At 41.5% G+C, this 16,927-nt stretch overlaps 1 protein-coding gene and 1 pseudogene across 1 annotated transcript in view; one reads left to right on the plus strand and one right to left on the minus strand.

The window, feature by feature from the left end:
- The window catches only part of TNFRSF21 (TNF receptor superfamily member 21), a 257,127-nt gene that overhangs the window by 100,516 nt on the left and 139,684 nt on the right, over window positions 1-16,927 (plus strand). The window lies entirely within an intron of this gene.
- Window positions 10,386-11,360, minus strand: LOC100351507 (zinc finger CCHC-type and RNA-binding motif-containing protein 1 pseudogene; annotated as a pseudogene).

Raw genomic sequence — 16,927 nt, forward strand, 5'->3', positions numbered from 1 at the left:
CTCTCCTCCCTTCAGAGAAAGGTACCTCTTTCTTTGATGCAGGCTTGCTCTTTTTATAACAACTTGCTCTGCAGAACCAACCAGAATCCCATGAGAGCAGAATGAAAGCCTTTCTGAGGATAGCACCCCAATCATCTAGCCACCTCTCACTAGGCCCTATCTCTTAAAGATTCTGTGACTTAACATCACCACACTGAGGACCAGAACACAAATCTTTAGGAAACACATTCACATCATATCCAAACCTTAACTTTATCCATTCCCCTAACAATAGGTATTTTGGTTATTTGTAATTTTTTCCTGTTTTGAATAGGGCTGGAGAGAGTATCTTTGAATTTTTCTCCTTCTGGGCATATGTAAGAATTTTTCCTTAAGCACATGTACCTAAAAATGGAATCTTTGGATCTGAGACTATGCATAGTTAGTTTTACTATGTATTTCCAATTGGCTTCCTGATGTTTGTGCTTTATATTCTTACACCCAGTTCTGTGAACTCAGAGTAAAACTGTTAATATTTAAATTAGGCTTCCTGGGGATCCTTGTTCAAATAATGCTAAGCTGGAAGCCCCCCAGTTGTTTTAAGATAGGAAGGTGAGGCTCTTTATGCCTGTTTAAGAAGCTCCTATGTTTTACCATGTAAGGCTAAGAACTATGTATCAGTTACAACTAGACTTTAAAGCAATATTTAAGACATGGGAAATTTTCATAGTATAATATTTAAAGGTCACAGATGTCTCATTTTTAAAAATGTACATGTATCTAACAAATGGTAGAAGGAGTAATAACATCCATAACAATCACAGTAGTGGTTCTTTCTGGTTAATTCTTTTTCTTCTCCATCATTGTATTTTCCAAGAAAATTACTTTTCTTATCAGGGGAAAAGTTACTAAATATTAAAATAAATGACAAAATTCTAGTCTTTACCAAAATTCTAAAACCCCGATAGCTAACCAGTGGCACCCTATGATTACTGCCTCTGTTGTTTGGTTCTGAGAGAATACACATTCCAGAGATAAGTGTATGTACTCTTTGATGAACCTTCATTTCAGTCCCTAATTCTCCCGCCCCAGCTAGGGACAGATTGAATTATATGAATCTCAAGGCTCACTTTAATTCTATATCACCTTTCAAGGTTGAGTACCAAGCTAGCAACTTAAAAACTATTCTTACCAGACCAGCACAATGAGGTGGAAGAGGGCAAATCGTACTAGCAAAAAAATGGGAATTATCCATTAATACACGTCTTGCCAATAATATTATTAGACATTCAAAGAACACCAGATAATCATATGTCCCAATATGGAAAGATCCATAAGTCATAATCTCAAGGGAAAAAACAGATATACAACACAGAATTTGGGGTTGGTGTTGTATCACAGCAGGTTAAACTGCCACCTGCAATACTAGCATCCCATATGAATACTGGTTCAAGTCCCAGGTACTCTACTTCCTATCCACCTCCCTCCTAATGTGCTTGGGGAAGCAGTGGACTATGACCCAAGTACTTGGGACCCTGCCACCCATGTTGGAGGCCTGGATGGAATTCCAGAATCCTGGCTTTGTCCTGGTCCAGCCCAAGCCATTGTGGCCATTTGGAGAATGAATCAGTGGATGGAAGATCTCTCTCTCTCTCTGTCTCTGTCTCTCTCTCTCTCTCTCCCCCTCCCTCTCTCTTTCTATCTCCCTCTCACTCTCTTTCTTTCTCTGTTTGTCTGTGTGTATGTCTGTCTTTCCCTTTCTCTAACCCTACCTTTCAAGTGATTAAATAAGTCATTTTTAAAAAAAGAGGAAAAAAGAATATGAAAGCATCAACTATCTATGTCTGTACGCATACTTATTTCTATGTATGGCTACAAACATGCACATAAGTGCATAGAAAATTTTGGGAGGATATTCCTCAAACAGTTTTAGCTTCTGAGGCTACATATAATATTTTGATGTGTGTGTATCTGTGTATTAAGAAAACTTTAAGATTTTATTGTACTTCTGAATTTTTAAATTACTTATAATGAAAATATATTTCCTATGTAATTATGAAAACTCTTAAAAGCATAAGGAAACACATTGAAAAAATGAAAGTACCTTGCAAACTCATAGAAAATTATAAAATAAAAAAGACAAAGAAGAAAAGGTAAAAAAAACTACTCTTTGATTAAAAAAATTACCTATTAAGTGACTTTATTTGTTAAGGTAGTTGCAAGGTGCCAACATTAACCTACTTGTCACATCCTATGATCTAAGTGACATCACTCTTCCAAATTTCATAATTTGCTTATCTTTTTTTGGTGTCTTATGTTGTCCTTTGCCCCAAATCATCTGCCTTTTAATGGTTGTTTTATGTTATTGAAAATTTTAATATTATTTTCAACTAACCCTAAATCTGGACTAGACAAAAATAAAGGTAAAATTGGAGTCAACTAGCTACCCTTAGTTCTAGGCTGTAGCACTGCAGACATTTGTACACTGCTAAGATGTTAGATTGTCCTTGCCTTCTCCCTTTGCTCTGAAGAGCTGAAGACAACTGCCAGGTTGAGAAAGTGTATCATGTGTTTTCTTGCTTGTATCTCTCTGAACCTTCAGCTGTATCTGGTTACACAGCAACAGTGGAGGGAGTTGTAGAAGTGCCTAGATCTTCTGAACTGGAAAAGAGTAGTTTCCAGGCTGTATCTCCAGCCTGTATTGTCTTCCACCATGAAATTCCTACCGTAACTTTGGCTGTTCAGGACTTTTCCAGTGAGTGATTCCATGACAGCTTCTGCATGGGCCACATAAAAGAAGCCAAATCCACTCTCCAGATTTTCTGCCATTGTTATAAACCTAGCCAAGGACAACGGTAACTTCTGCAAAGTTTTTGGCACTTCCCTCCTCACATCACCATCTTTTAGCTAAGCATACCCCCTTCCTGGCTGCCTCATGCTGTCAGATAGCCTGTGGTCCCCCAGGAGGCTGGTGGGAGCTATTGATTCTTTTGTTTGCCTGTCATGTGTTCCCATCCTGTTCTCATCTTCAGGTTACATCACTACTGATCTTTGTGTAATTCTTTTGTGTTTTTTTTTCCCCTTGCTATCCTGTTGGCATTCTCCTGCCTTAATATGCAGCAATGGATAAATGACCCAAGGAGGGACAATCAGGTCCTATTTGAAATTCAAAAATATGGGCATATTGAAAATAAGTCTTCTTTGTGTATGGTACACAGTCTAGAACTTCCCTAAGCCATATTCTCTGCCATGGCTCTGCATGGTTCTTGCATGCAATGAAACCACAGAGAAACAAGCTGGGCTCTGGGTGATGGCGGGAGACAGAAAAGTCCTCGTGTCACACAGCTTCGAAGGCCTGGGTCCTACAGCTCACCCTTTGATTATGTGCCTTCATCTATCTTCTTTCCAGACAACTGAGCCAACACATTTCCTCCCCTACTTAAACTGATGTGGGTTGGGTAACTTTATAAAGAGCCCTGAGTAACAGTCACTTTTTCCGGATCTGCCCTTCCCATAGATCTGCCCTTCCCATAAAGAGACTAGTTTCTAGATAATCCTATTTTGCTGTCTTCCACTCATTCCCTAGTTGGCCTTTTCTCAGCCTTTTCTCCCCTCTTTCCAGTGGACAGCTAAGATAATCACAGCTGGTGCGTGCAGTTCTCCTCCCAGGCAGAGATCTACCATTGTTGAGAAGGTGCATGACTAAAGCCACTGCCTAAAAGATGAGCTTTCAGGATCTGGATAAAGGAGAGCTGTTTTGAAGATAACAGAGGGAAAATGTGCTTACTGCTCCAGGGCCAAAGAGGGAGAATGGGTGGTTGAAGCATTGAAGAACGACCTATGCAATAATGGGAGATTGTTCAGCTCAGGATAAGGTTTCTCCTGAGATTATTCAAGTCACAACATGCTGGGGATGAGTGACATTTGTGTGGAAAGTGCTAGAGAGGCTAGACCTTCTGGAACCTGGAACACAGATGGGTAAATGGCGGTAGAATAAAACCCATCTGCAGAAACACTGGATAATAATTACATAATGTGTGCAGATTTATGATTCAAACAGTTTAATGAAATAACACTTGGCAGCCAAGTGTGAGAAACTCCTCACATATTATTATTTTTTAAAGTGTCTTGGTAAATTTTTCTTCAATGAATTTATAAAAGGCTGGTGTTACTTGAACTCCTAAGGGTCCTAGGGTAAATTTTTTTCTAAAACAGTAACTGTATCTGTTGAGATGTGAAAGCAAGTTACAGGAATAATCTTATCAGCAGAGAAAAATATACTATTTATCTGACCAATAAACCCTTTTTATAATTAGTTAATTAATTTGAAAGACAAGAGCTTCCATCTGCTGGTTCACTCCTCAAAAGCACGTGATGACCCAGATTGGTCTGGGGCCAACACCAGGAGCTGGGAGTGCAGTCCAGGTCACCCATTTGGGTGGCAGGAACCAATTACTCAAGTTATCACCTGCCTCCCAGGGTGTGTGCTGGAGTCAAGAGTGGAGATGGGACTCAAAGTCAGGAACTCTGCTGTGGAGCTTGGGTGGCTTAACTTCTAGGCCAGATGCTCATTCCTGATCAGTAAACTCTTAATGACTTCTAGAAACCCAAGGAAAGAGAAGCCATTTGATTCCTTCCAAAGTGGCTCACAGTCAGAAAACCCACCAAGAGAGAAGATAAGCTAATATATTTCTTCCCACCTGCTTAGAAGGCATCATGTGTCTACCAACTCTTTAGCTTTTGTCATGTAAAGGAGAACCAAGAGACAGCTAAGATAGAGAAGCAGATGAAGGAGGCATTTTATCCCAGTAAATCTGATGGCTAGGAGAGGAGGCGATGAGTTCTCGTTCATCTCCACTGCTCTATAGACTCTGTGTCTTTTACCCCACAAAACCAAAATGAAACAACTCCACAGTGCTGAGTGATCAATGACAAGACCCTGAGAATTGAGTAAAGGGAGTGAGAACAAAGGGTAAAGGGTTTTATTTTGAAACAAATGAGAAGAGAAAAGAGAACCAGGACAAAATAATTTTAAATGACTCGAATTTAGTGAGAATTAATGAGAAAAAGACCAAATTTTTATTTCTATCTTTAAAGCTCGGTGGGCAGGCTTAGTGTATTTTGATAATACGTGATCAGGTTAGCTCTTTTTATATGCAGATCTGTTTTTGTTTTATTTATGCCAAAATTTCCAATTCAAGTAAACCACACCCATGGCAAAAGGTTCCTGTTTCCACAGGAGCTTGACCAAACCATGACTGTTTTCCTGATGACCAAGGACGTTCAGTTTAAGCAACATGGCTCAAGAGGAAATAACCTTTCTGGCATTAAATTAACAACCTAAAAATACAGCGGTGATGGTGTGCTATACACCCACTCACAGACATCTTTGCTCTTTTCCTGTTTTTCTGGCAACTAATTTTTCTTAAAATTTAGGTGGATAGCAATGTGAGAAACTGCAGGAGAGAGGAGCCATAGTAACTTTGGTTTCTAGCTGTGAGGAAGAGCGTGCCACCAGGCCACCATACCAGTGGACACAGGGGCTAGAGCGATCAGGGGCCAGCACCTGGCAGGTGCCCAGGCTGACAGTGGGATGTGTCTGGCTGATGAGTTCTACGGAGAGCTACCCGCTGGCAACCCTTGCAGCCGCCAACAGAAACACATAGGGTCTTCTTAAAAGATCAGTTACCGCTCAATTTAGGAAGAGAAGACAGGTGTATTGATAAGTGAATGTGGGAGCTGTGCAGAGTTAATCTTCATACATGAAGGCAGCAAAGTGAAGTAGGCATGGCATCAGTGGGCATTGGAAGCAAATACTCCTGAGCTGCAATGTGGCCTTCACCAGTCTCTAGCAGATTTATATTTATAATTTGTTAACAAAATTCTTGGAGTAAACTTCCTTTTTTAAATAAAAGATTTATTTATCTGGAAGGCAGCATTACCAGAGAGAGAGAGAGAAGGAAGGACAGAAAGAAAGAGATTTTCCATCCACTGGTTCACTCCTCAAATGGCCACAACAGTTGGGACTGGGCCTGGGTGAAGCCAGGATCCTGGAATTCCACCGGTCTCCCATGTGGGTGGCAGGGACCCAAGCACTTGCATCATCATCCTCTGCTCTCCCAGGCACATTAGCAAGGAACTGGATCAGAAGTGGAGTAGCCAGGACCTGAACCAGCACTCATATGTGATGCCTGCATTGCAGGTAGTGGCCTAACCCATTATGCCAGACGCCTAACAGAATTTTTTAAAAACTGCTCGTAAATTAGGTGTCTCCCATCTCTGCTTAATCATTCTTCTTTCTCATTTTATTATTTGTAAAATCTTGATTATAATTAATCCTTTAAAAATTTAGTTTTATTTAAATGGACAAATAAAAATTGTGTGCATTAACTGTGTACAATATGCTATTTTCAAATATGTATACGTTGTGGAATACATAAATCATGCTAATAAACATAAGCATTCCATACTTACCTTTACTTTTGTGGTGAGAACACTTCAAACCAACTCTCTTAGTTTTTCAAGACTATAATTATTAATTATAGCCACCATTTTGTACAACAAATCTCTTGATTCTTCTTATCTAACTGTAGTTTTGTATCCTTAGACTAACACCTTCTTAACCACACTCTTCACCCAGACACTGATATAACCACCACTTCACTCTCTGCTCCCTTGACTTCAAGTTTTTAAATTTTGTCTTTCAGTGCCTGGTTTATTTCACTTATCACGCTGTATACTCCATTTTCATCTATGTCATCGCAAGTGATAGGATTTCCTTCTTTTCTAAGGCTGAATAGTATTCCTGTGTGTGTGTGTGAATACATTTTCCTTATCCATTCATCCACTGATATACACTTAGGTCACTTTCAAATCTTAGCTGATGTAATGGACACGCAATGAATGTGGAAGTATAGATATCTCCATTAAATGCTGATTTTATTTCCATTGAATATATACTTCACAGAGGGATTGTTGGATTATATGGTAATTCTGTTTCTAGTACTTAGAGAAACCTCCACACTATTTTTCATAATGGCTATACCAATTTACATTCCTGCCCAAAGTGTACAAGGGTTCTTTCTTCACATTCTCTCCAACACTTATTTTTTATGTATTTTTTTATAATATGCATTCTAATAGGTGTGAAGTGATATCTTATTATGGTTTTGGTTTGCATTTCACTGATGATAAATGATGTTGAGAATTTTCCCATATACGTGTTGGTTATTTGTATGTCTTCTTTTGAAAAATGTCTAAATCCCATGCTTTAATCAGTTATTTATTTTCTTACTGTTAGGTTGTTTCAGCTTTTATATATTTTGTATATTATTATTAGCCCTTTATTGGATATATGGTTTGCATGTATTTTTTCCCATTCCATTGATTGTCTCTTCACTCTATTGATTATTTCTTGTGCTGTGCAGAAGTTGTTTTTTTTTTTTTTGTTTTTTTTTTTGTTTTTTTTTTTTTTTAAGATTTATTTATTTATTTGAAAAGCAGAGTTACAGGGCAGGGCCGGCGCTGCGGCTCACTAGGCTAATCCTCCGCCTAGCGGCGCCGGCACCCCAGGTTCTAGTCCCGGTTGGGGCGCCAGATTCTGTCCCAGTTGCCCTTCTTCCAGGCCAGCTCTCTGCTGTGGCCAGGGAGTGCAGTGGAGGATGGCCCAGGTGCTTGGGCTCTGCACCCCATGGGAGACCAGGAAAAGCACCTGGCTCCTGGCTCCTGGCTCCTGCCATCGGATCAGCGCGGTGCGCCGGCCGCAGCGCGCTGGCCGTGGCGGCCATTGGAGGGTGAACCAACGGCAAAGGAAGACCTTTCTCTCTGTCTCTCTCTCTCACTGTCCACTCTGCCTGTCAAAAAATAAAAAAAATAAAAGCAGAGTTAAAAAGAGGCAGAGGCTGAGGGAGAGAGAAGTCTTCCATCTACTGGTTTACTCCCTAAATAGCCTCAACAGCCAGAGCTGCGCTGATCCAAAGCCAGGAGACAGGTGCTTCTTTAGGGTCTCCTTTACAGGTACAGTGGCCCAAGGACTTGGGCCATCTTGTATTGATTTCCCCAGCCATAGCAGAGAATTGAATTGGAAGTGGAGCAGCTGGGACTGGAACTGGTGACCACATGGGATGCCAGCCCTGCAGACAGAGGCTTTACCTGCTGTACCACAGTGCTGGCCCCTGTGCAGAAGTTTTAATTTGATATAATTTCATTTGTCTATTTTTGCTTTGCAATTAATTCTTAAATTACATATTTTTCTTGATGGTTTATAATCTCAATAAATATCATAACTACATCTGTATTGCTCACATCTGCATCTCCAGTATCTAGTTCAGGAAGAGCAATGTAGTTGGTACTTGGTTAATGTTATTTGAAAGCATGAATAAAGAACAGCATACATCTGTAGTAGGAATTTTCTCTTTTTGCTTGATAATACTAGTAGCTAAGATTTGTCAGCTGTTTGCTATGGCCTTAATGTTTCATAGACATGTCTTTTAATCCTCACAACAATTCTACGATATATGTGCATTCATTATATCATTTTGTATAAGGAAACTGAGACTCAGAGAGATTAGTAAATTTCCCATAATCAGCTCATTACTTGTTTCTTATTCTTACTTTATGGCACCATGTAGAACCTTCCACACAATGTTGAAAGCAGGCAGTAAGAATGAATATTCATGTCTTAGTCCTGATCTTAGATGGAAAGCATTCACACTTTTACCACTGTGTAAGAAATCAGTTATAGGTTTTATTAGTAGTTTGCCAATAGTTTTTGTCTTCTGTAGCAGTGTATTTATCAAATTTTCACATTACTTTTATTTTTCAGTCTGTTAATGTAATCAATTGTATCAATTGCTTTTTAATGTTAGGCCACCTTACATTCCTGGAATAAACCCCATTTGGTCTTAGTGTATTATTTTTTTTTGCATTACTAGATTTTATATATTAAAATTTTTCTAAGGATTTTTACATCTTTTATAAGAAATAATTTTATTTTCCTGTAATGTCTGGGTCTTATTTTGCTTTCAGGGAATTGCTTTCCTGACAGAACAAGTTGGGAAATGTTTCTTCTTGGAAAGCTTTGTACAAAATTAATATCATTTCTTCCTCAGCTACTTGGTAGAGTTCACAAGTAAAGCCATCTGGACTGAAAATTTCCTTGTAGGAAAATTTAAACTTCAAATACAATTTCTTTTTAAATATTGTATAATGATAGATTATAATTGTCAGTATATATGTGGTACAAAGTGATGTTATGATTTATGAATATAATGTGGAATAATTAAATCTAGTTAATTAATGTATACATCACTTCAAATTCTCATTTTTTAATGATGAGAACACTTAAAATTTATTTAATATGGGGCTATTCAGGTTATCTGAATTTTTAAATTTTAAGGAACACAACTTCATGCATTTAATATATACAGATTTGGGAACATGATGATTCTTCCTACCCCACATCCCTCCCACCCATACATACTCCTGCCTTTTTTCCTCCTCCTTCTTTCTTTCCCATTCTTATTTTTTACAAAGATTAATTTTCAGTTAATTTTTATACTCATAAGATTAACTACACTAAGTAGAGTGTTCACCAGATAGTATGAAGGAAAAAAATGAAGAATAAAACAAAACTAAACAAACAAAAAATGTTGGTCCTCCACAGTCAAGGCAAGGGCTAGTCCAAATCATCGCATCTCAAAATGTCATTTTTGCTACTATAGATTACATTTTAGGTACTCTGTTATTACCAAAGATCAGAGAGACCTATGGTATTTGTCTTTTTGTGACTGGATTATTTCACTAAGTATAATGGTTTCCAGTTGCATCTATTTTCTTGCAAATGACAGGATTTCAATTTTTTACCACGGTGTAGTATTGAGTAGTGTTTATATATCATTATTTATCCCGTCTTCAACTGATGGACATCTGGTTTGATTCCATATCTTTTTTTTTTTTTTTTTGGAATGAACATCTCAAATCATTTTAATACCTTTTTCTCATGGGATGACAACAGCATTATAATACTTTCTTATTTTTTATTAACATTAGCTCTTTTCAGATTAGTAGTAGCAAGTTCTGATTTTTAGTATAGGTTGTGTATCTCTTATTTGAAACACTTGGGGCCAGAAGTATTTTGTTTTCTGGGTTTTTCTGAATTTTCTAGTAGTTGCACAAGCATAATGAGATACCACAGGGATGGGAAGGGACCAAGCCTAAATATGAACTTCACTTAGGTTTTGTCAAGCTTTATGTACACAGCCTGAAGGCAGCAGGACACAGGGTGTGTAACACTGTCACGATGCCCTACTTGAGACACTGTGTTGGCAATGACAAGGCTTCAGACTGTGCAGTGTTCAGGAGTTCAGATTAGGGATGCTCAAACTGTACTGTGCTAAGGCAAGAGAGAAACATAATACTTTCTATTTATTTTTAAATTTCCTATGAACTACTTTCTAGTAAAACACTGTTTGGTATTAAGTGTTTTTATCTCAAATTCTAAAAGTAACCATGGCCCTCAGCTGAACTGTACGCTCCCGGGCTTTTCCATCTTAGGGACATTTACACAGTAAATGCCATTTCAGTCAATGAGCTCTTCCTCATCACTGAAATAGGTGCTTTTCTTTATCCTCGGCCGTCTTGAGTCATCGGATGTGGAGGGACCCCCTGGACCGGGTCTCCATTTTCTTTGTTCTTCTTCAATTTTGGCTTGCTGAAGGCTATGGCCTGGCTGAGGCTGTCCAGGGCAGGGTCTTCACCTTTATCTTCACTTTCTTCTACTTCCTCAATTTCTTCTTCTGGTTCAGGAACTTTCTTTTTTTTCTTCTTTTCCTTCTTCTTTGGAGGTTCCCGTTCTCCAAGCATATTTTTAGGACAGGCATAACTTAAGTGTCCACTTTACCCACATTCGTAGCACTTGGATTTATCAAAGTAGTTCCGTCTTCGGATGAATTCGGCTGCTCTTCCATTGTCGATAGCAAGCTTGCTTTTATCACTCTACCGAATAACTGTTTGTTGTTTATCGCCCTGGTGCAGTTTTGCGCAGAGTCTTTATCCAAAAACAAAATGAATGCAACCCCTTTACTCTTCCTGGTGTCTTTATCTTTCATTATAGTAACCTTTACAACTTTGCCATACTTGGAAAATATCCTGTATAGGTCGTTGTTCGTCAGGGAGAAGGGCAGGTTGGAGACATACACTGTGCTTTTACTGGGGGCCAATCCACCACTCATTTCTTCAGACGGGGTGGCGGCGCGCGAGCCCCCGGCCCGGCCCGCTCACCCCCGGACTCCTGCTGCAGCTTTGCGGAGCCCCGTGCATCGCGGGGGCCGGCCAGGAGCAGGCACCGAGAAACAGACCCGAGCGGCTGCGGGCCTCGGCGGAGGCGCCTGATTCCATATCTTAGCTTTTATAAATTGAGCTGAGATGAACGTGGGGATACAGATATACTTTCATATGCTGATTTCATGTCCTTTGGGTAAATTCCCAAGAGTGGGGTGTCTGGGTCATGTAGTAGGTCTAAATTCAGATGTCTGAGGTATCTCCATACTGTCTTCCACAGTGGCTGCGTCAGTTTACATTCCCACCAACAGTGGATTAAGGTACCCTGCTCCCCACATCCTCGCAAGCATTGTTTGTTTGTTGATTTCTGTATGACAGCCATTCTAAGGAGGTGAGGTGAAACCTCATTGTGGTTTTGATTTGTATTTCCCTGATGGCTAGCAATCCTGAGTGTTTTTTCATGTGTCTGTTGGCCATTTTAATTTCCTCTCTTGAAAAATATCTGTTCAGGTCCTTTGCCCATTTCTTGACTAGGTTATTTGTTTTGTGATTGTTTAGTTTATTGAGTTCTTTATAGATTTTGGAAGCTAATTCTTTGTTAGTTTCATAGTTTGCAAATATTTTTCCCCTTCTGTTGGTTGCCTCTTCACTTTGTTGAGTGTTTCTTTTGCAGTGCAGAAGCTCCTCAGTTTGATGTAATCCTGCTTGTTAATTTTGGCTTTGATTGCCTGTGCTTCTGGGGTCTTTTCCAAGAAGTCTTTCCCTATGCCAATGTCTTGCAGGGTAACCCCAGTGTTCTCTAGTAATTCGTTGGTATCACGTTGTAGATTTAGGTCTCCAATGCATTTTGAGTGGATTTTTGTGTAAGGTGTAAGTTAGGTGTCTTGATTCATACTTCTGCATGTGGAGATCTAGTTTTCCCAGCACCATTTGTTGATGAGACTTGTGGCTTCAGCGGTTGAATTTTGCTCATTTGTCAAAGATAAGTTGGTTGTAGATGTGTGGATTAATTTCTGGATTTTCTATTCTGTTCCATTGATCTACACATCTGTTTTTGTGCCAGTACCAGGCTGTTTAGATTATAACTGCCCTGTAGTATGTCGAGGTCTGGTATTGTGTGCCTCCAGTTTTCTTTCAATTTCTGTTTGTTATGGAAGGTCTTTATTTCACCTTCATTTATAAATGAGAGCTTTGCATGGTACAGTATTCTGGGTTGACAGGTTTTTTCTCTTAAGATTTGGACTATATCTTGCCATTCTTTTCTAGCCTGTAGGGTTTCTGATGAGAAGTCAGCTGTGAGTCTAATTGGAGCTCCTGGGAAAGTTATCTGGCATTTCTCTCGTGCACATTTTAGAATATTTTCTTTATGCTTTACTGTAGAAAGTTTGATTACAATGTGTCATGAGGATCTTTTCTGCTCATATCTGTAGGAGTTCTATGTACTTCCTATACTTAGACATTCCTTTCTTTCTCCAAATTAGGGAACGTGGCTTGGTCCTGCAAAGCCACACCATTGGGGAGGAGCAGGGTGGCAGTGTCCTTTCCCACAAAGAAACACCGGAGACAGGCTTTGATGAGCATGTCCAGGTTTATTAACAACCATGTACGCTTTTAAAGAGCAGGTGGAAGGTGCGTAACTAACTCAGGGGAACACTGACTATAGGACAGAACTGAAACAGGGGCCAATATGCCTCTCCAGTCAGCTCGAAGGTCAAGTAGCTTTCCAGGTGGGCCTAATGGGCCTGGGCCACACCCGGGAGCAGTTTACCTGATTGGCAGAAGGCGGGGTGGGGACAAATATACCTGGGGCTCCCGCCTGCCAGCAGTCAGGCTGACTGCATGGGCTAGGGCTAGGCAGGCAGCCTCACAGGATCACCCACGAGGGAAGTTTTCTGTAATTATTTCACTAAGTAGGCCTTCTAGTCCCTTCTCTTTCCACACCTTTTGGTGCTCCTGAGATCAGTATGTTGGGTCGTTTGAGAGTATCCCATATATCTACAACACCATTTTTTTAAGTTTTCAGATGTCTTCTTCTTGTTCTTGGTCTGACTGAAAATTTCCAGACATTTGTCTTCTAGCTTGGATAGTCTTCCTTCTGCCTCACTAACTCTGTTAAGGCATTTCACTGCATTTTTTATTTGATCTATTAAATTCTTCATTTCTACTATTTCATTTTTATTCCTCTCTCTCTCTTTTTTTTTTTTAAAGATTTACTTTATTTATTTGAAAGACATAGTTACAGAGAGAGGTAGAGATGGAGAGGGAGGTCTTCCATTCTCTGGTTCACTCCCCAGATGGCCGCAATGGCCAGAGCTTCACCGATCTGAAGTCAGGAGCCAGGAGCTTCTTCCAGGTCTCCCACGTGGGTGCAGGGGCCCAAGGACTTGGGCCATCTTCTACTGCTTTCCCAGGCCATAGCAGATAGCTGGATTGGAAGAGGAGCAGCCGGGACTAGAAACTGGCACCCATATGGGATGCTGGCACTGCAGGCCAGGGCTTTAACCCGCAGCACCACAGTGCCGGCCCCTTTATTTCTCTCTCTCTGTCTCTCTCTCTCTCTCTTTTGGCAGGCAGAGTGGACGATGAGAGAGAGAGAGAGACAGAGAGAAAGGTCTTCCTTTTCTGTTGGTTCACCCTCCAATGACCGCTGCGGCAGGCGTGCTGCGGCCGGCGCACCGCACTGATCCAAAGCCAAGAGCCAGGTGCTTCTCCTAGTCTCCCATGCGGGTGCAGGGCCCAAGGACTTGGGCCATCCTCCACCTGGGCCACAGCAGAGAGTTGAACTGGAAGAGCAGCAACCAGGACAGAATCTGGTGCTCCGACCGGGACTAGAACTCAAGGTACCAGCGCCGCAGATGGAGGATTAGCCAATTGAGCTGCAATGCCGGCCCCTTTATTTCTCTAATTTAAGATCTCAATTTCATAGGAAGAATTTTTGGGCTGGCGCCGTGGCTCACTTTGTTAATCCTCTTCCTGCGGCGCCGGCATCCCATATGGGCGCCGGTTCTAGTCCCGGTTGTTCCTCTTCCAGTTGAGCTCTCTGCTGTGGCCTGGGAAGGCAGTGGAGGATGGCCCAGGTGCTTGGGCCCCTGCACTTGCGTAGGAGACCAGGAGGAAACATCTGGCTCCTGGCTTCGGATTGGCGCAGTGCCAGCCGTGGTGGCCATTTAGGGAGTGAACCAATGGAAGGAAGACCTTTCTCTCTGTCTCTCTCTTTCTCACTGTCTGTAACTCTACCTATCAAATAAATTTAAAATTTTTTTTTTTCATTCATATCATATATGGTTTTCTTTAGTTCATGGATTTGCTTCTGATTGCCTTTGAGTAGTGCTATGATTAGTTTTTGGGATTCCATTTTTGGCATTTCCTCAATCTCTTCATCTTCACATTCTAATATTGATATGTTGCAGTGTTCCTTTGGGGGGCTCGTAATATATTTCTTATTCTTATTTCTTAAATTTCTGCTTTTATTTTTTGGTATTTGTAGAATTTTTTTTTCGTCTGATGGCCTTTTTCATTGATCTGTGCCGCTGTGGCTTAGTGGAACATCTATACTTTCAGTGAATACTAAGATGTGTGTGGTGGGTGTGGCCAGGGAGCTCTTTTCAGTGCTCCAGGATGGGGTGAGTATCCAAGGTAACACCCAAGTTGAACATGGTAGCTTTCCCCTGGTTAACTGGATGGAGAAGAATGGTCACCTCGGTTGGTGCAACCACCCCTTCTCCTCCCAAGCTGAGGAATACTCTGGTGTTAGTCCCCAGTGTGTTCAACACTCATCTGCACCGCCTTATGCACTGCATATATGATCTGTGGAGTCCTTTCTGTGAGCACAGTTCCCTCTGCTATGAGCTGCTGTAGGCAACCAAGGAGCTCTGAGAGTGTGCAGCAGCACTCTGCGATAGCCCAGAACCCAGCTACACCAGGCCTCCTCTCACACAGTCACAGTGTTTTCTCAGTCTCAGCTCCCAGGGCTCTCAGGGTCAAAGAGTGCCAGTGGGCCCTCTCTGCCCCACTAGCCTGTCCTGTCCACAAGGAAACTAAGGTGTTCCCAGAGCCGCTCTCCATGCATGTTCCAGCCCACTGGATTGAGTCCAGTTTTCCCAACCAGATTCCATGTCAGTGGGGAATGCGAGTTTTTCTCCCTGGTAAGGTCTATGGTTCACAGGTGCAAAATACCCACCAGCCACAGCCCCACTTGCTTCACAATTGTGCTGGTGCATAGGGGCGTGCATAGGGGCACTTCTTTTCCATAGGGATGGCTTCCTCTCCCTTCCCATTGCCTGGTAAATGCAGCTGGTATGGCGGAGACCATCTCCCTCAGTTGCTCTTGAACTGCTGTGCTTGTCCCCACCAACTGGGTGGACGGTGGCCCCAATAAGTGCTGGGTGCTACACATGAGCTGGAGCAGCCACTACCTGCCTGTGTCCAAAAATGAAACCAGACCTCCCACCGCCCACTGCAAGTCTCTGTTATAGCAGGGAGAGGGGGAGGGAGGGAGACGTGCTTTTTTTTTTTCTGCCTCTGGATGAGTAGTTGCCCCACTGTACTGAGGGATCTGTGTTGGACTCACAAACATGCAGTTCACTAAGCTCTACTCCTCTACTATATCAACAGTGGTGTGGGCATGTGGAGTCTGATCTCACCCGGTTTGCCAAGGCGGGTGCCTTCCTTCCCAGATCCAAGCTCCTGGGTCTTTTGCTGCGTGTCTGCTCTTTCTGCACAGGTCTGGGCTGTTTCTACTGCTTTTGCAGGGTCTCCCACTGCAGTTCCCCTGCAACTTTATCCTGAGATTATACTTTCTCCTTTTTTTTTTTTTTTTTTTTTTGGACAGGCAGAGTTAGTGAGAGACAGACAGACAGAAAGGTCTTCCTTTTTCTGTTGGTTCACCCCTCAAATGGTCACTATGGCCGGCGTGCTGCGCCGATCTGAAGCCAGGAGCGAGGTGCTTCCTCCTGGTCTCCCATGCAGGTGCAGGGCCCAAGGACCTGGGCCATCCTCCACTGCCTTCCTGGGCCACAGCAGAGAGGTGGACTGGAAGAGGAGCAACCAGGACAGAATCTGGCTCCCCAACCGGGACTAGAACCCGGGGTGCCGGCGCCGCAGGCGGAGGATTAGCCAAGTGAGCCGTGGTGCCAGCCTCTCCACTTTTTTAATATTAATTTCACCCAGCCTAAATCAGACCATCCTGTTGCTATTCTGTCATCTTGGAACCCCCATCTCTTCTCTTCTCTTTTAATTTAATCTCTTTTCTTCTTGAGTGAGCTTCAGTACTTTGTATCTTTCAAGGAATTTGTCCATTTTATCAAGGATATAAAAGTTATTGCTATAAAATTGTGTATAATTTCACCTTGTTAGCCTTTTTAAATCTGTAGAATCTGTAGTTATATTCCTTCCCACTCTATACTTAAATTTTTAATTAAAAAATTTTAGCAGACACATAAAAATTGCATTGATGTTGATAATTTATATGTTTTCTTTTAATCCTGATCAATCAGACTTAAAGTTTATCAATTTTATTGAGCTTCTCAAAGAGCTCCCTTCAGTCCAATTGATTTCCTCCACTGTTCTGTTTTGTATTTCATTGATTTCAGTCTTCCTCTTAATACTTCCTTTCCTCTTTTAGAGGGGACAGAGGAGGAAAGGAACATTATTGGCTTTTATTTATGTA

The sequence above is a fragment of the Oryctolagus cuniculus genome, chromosome 5, assembly GCF_964237555.1.
Source record: "Oryctolagus cuniculus chromosome 5, mOryCun1.1, whole genome shotgun sequence".
In the NCBI taxonomy this organism is placed as follows: Eukaryota; Metazoa; Chordata; class Mammalia; order Lagomorpha; family Leporidae; genus Oryctolagus; species Oryctolagus cuniculus.